General features: G+C 32.1%; 1 pseudogene; it reads right to left on the reverse strand.

Moving 5' to 3' along the window:
- Positions 1-1,585: 1,585 nt before the first annotated feature.
- On the reverse strand, positions 1,586-2,929 carry LOC128388084 (uncharacterized; annotated as a pseudogene).
- Positions 2,930-3,151: the final 222 nt, after the last annotated feature.

Below are 3,151 nucleotides of genomic sequence, written 5' to 3' on the forward strand. Positions count from 1 at the left end.
ATGAAGTGAATATGTTTGCAAATATTCGAGGAAACGCAATAATCAGCGCATGAACAAATGAAGCAATGATAACAAATTTTACATTGTTCACACGAATTATTACAACAAATGTTGTTATTTGTGTCTCTAATTGTATAAATTTCACCTTGCTCTGGTATTACAATTGACCATTGGTTGGATTCTGTCTCAGCCCACTGATATTCTTCAGAAATGGCAGCAATGTGGCGTTGCTTGTTTTTCCAACTATGATTACTTCTCGTCCCTTTTTCAAGGCGGATGAGACGATTAAATTCATAGTCAAGTAACATACTCATCAAGCCTGTAACTGCGACATCCAACCGCTTCACTTGCTTTCCTTTGTAAAATTGATACTAACTTAGGACTTATCCGAAATGTGTAGTAAATACTACATACTACTCTAGATAGTATTTACTAGATAGAAAATACTTAAAAGTAGCATCCGAATCACTTACTAGTTAGAGCGCCATCTATCGTAATTCCAATGTTTTATCAATACAAAAACATCAATAAAAAGGATTATTTAATTTTTTTATTTATTTTAATTAAATTAATAGATCTATTACTGTCGAAAATTAATCAAATCTTATCTTTAAAAATGATTATCTAAAATTTTTGTTTATGGTGGGCTTATTTTTCATTAAAAACAATATGTAAAGTCTTTGTTTACCTTAGCAACCCAAAAGTAGTGTGAGGGGATGAAAAGTAGATGAGCAAAATCACCGACTAGATTTCCACCCCTATACTATCCCTAATGCCATGGTAACCACTAAATAGTTTAGTGTAAATTTTCAGATTCGGACATTACTACTTGGGCGGAGCTACTAGTTAGTGTTAGCAACTACTACAACTAGTAAAAACTACTCATTTCGGATAAGTCCTTATTGATAAGTTTTCTTAATATCGATAAAAAATGTTTAAATTAGAATCAAGTAAAAATTTTTGTAAGATATTTTTTTACTTACTTATGTAAGCTTTCCAGATGCATATTAGTGTTTATTCCTAATCCCTTTCGGTAACAATTAGCCCACAGTTTACGTCGATTTGTATAATGAGACTGTAAATATTCAGCGAATTTCAATGTTTGCTGATCTGCTAACAGATATTCAATGTAACGAGAATATTCTGTTTCAAATTCACTTTCATTGTGAGTCTTATTATCTTCGGTAAACTTGTTCTAACTTCTCCTCACTTATTGAGATCAGGAATTTTTTTATAATTTCTCTACCATGAATGAATTATTTGCCAAGCACAAATCAACTGATTCTCAGGGTTATTCATCACCACGCACCATGCATTAAAATAAGCGGGATAATCATCAGACATGAATGTGCGAGTTTCAATCACACCAATAGTATCCTTTATGGCTCTGAAAAACTCGATGAATGTCTCTGTGTCTATTCTCTCTGAAAAGAGAAATGCGACTGAAAACCCATAACTGTATCAATCGATATGTGGATAATAACATCAGAAAGAGAGAGAAAATCGAGAGAGAGAAATAGAAGAAAGAGAAAAATCGAGAGAGAGAGAGAGGAGATTAAGAAAATGAGAGAAAACTTATACTCACTTGTTATCATCAATAACTAAAATCGTAGTTAATTGGAATTGATGAGCATTCGTACCATGTGTTGAGTCAATGCTTATGATTTTTTGTCCGTATTTTTGAACATGAAACATTGTGTCTCATTCATTATCGCAAGCATGAATTGATTGTGACCTTTCTCGCATAATAATACTGAGTTCTTCGGCAGTTCCTCAAATTGTTCCATCCACATTTCGACGCTCAAAATATCATCAGAATATTTTTTTACATTATTCAATAAATTGAAAGATGCGTCAATATTTTGGATATCTTTAGCCGTAACAAGGTGTTTTCTTTCTAATTTAGATTCGAGTGAAGCTCGTATATTATTAAGAACCACCGACCTTGGAACTTGTGATGCTAGCTCAGTGGCAATCAATTCACGATCATGTTCAGGGACATCAAGAAATTTAAGTTCACATTCATGTCCAACATGAGTTGAAGTGAACTCGACTGAAACCGAACCACTCTAAGATTTTTAATCGCTTTAATGAAAGCTGGACATCGACTTCCTATTTTTTAGTCCCCTGAACTCTTTCTTGTCGCTTCTGAGCTTTTGAATCGTATGATCCACTTCCACAACAAGTATAATAATAAACTTCTGTTTCTTTAGTTTTACGAGCACCTCGGAAACTTATGAAGCTCGAGTTTTCATCAGCTTCTAACTTGAGTTTCCAATCAAGAAAATCTATTTAAAATAACATAGATGTGGATATTATGGGGATACTATCAATCTGTTAAAAGTCCTTTCACAAATATCACACAAAAACTTAGAGGAATCACAATTATCCATAATATAACTTAATCTGATTTAATTTTAAATTTAAAAACAATTAAAAACATTTAATTAAATCAAATATAAAAGGTGAATAGGAAATACTATTGTTAATTCTGCCATCTATTGGAATAAATCATAATCAGGAAGATTTAAAGATTCGGTCAGAATTCAGGCCTACGTCAGAGAATTAAGCTGCTTTTAGATAAGAAAGGAAAAAATGATTTCCACTACTTTCGCCATCTACCAGATGGAAGCGTGAATCTTCAATTGAGAAAATTAAACAGGACATTTGAGCTTCGACATTGAGAAGATACATTATTTGTATTAAATATATGCAGAGATTATTAGCAATAAAATCAGAATTTGGCTATGAATAGATACTTTTAGGAATCAAAATATCAGTGAGAATTATAATCAAGCCAGCGAATAGTCACCTAAAATCCAAAAATCGCTCATTATTTAACTTACGAACTTTTACCTGCTCCATTGATTGATGTTCCGATCTGTTGGTTAACTTTTTGGGTCGGTTCACGATCACTAAACGTTTTCATAAGGAAAGAAAATAAAACTCATTTTAACCTTTCTTAGGTTTTGGTAACACCGTTACTAACTACTTTTATTGATTAATACAATTTTACTGTATGAGCGTTATCGGTTTATACGGCAACTGATAATGTTAAGTACTTTGTTTATAATTTTTCTAAACCTAACAAACGGTTGGTAACAATTATCAAATGGGATCATCTAATGATTTAATATTACTACATCTCCGT

This window comes from Panonychus citri, unplaced genomic scaffold (assembly GCF_014898815.1).
Source record: "Panonychus citri isolate SS breed McGregor unplaced genomic scaffold, ASM1489881v1 Contig00003, whole genome shotgun sequence".
In the NCBI taxonomy this organism is placed as follows: Eukaryota; Metazoa; Arthropoda; class Arachnida; order Trombidiformes; family Tetranychidae; genus Panonychus; species Panonychus citri.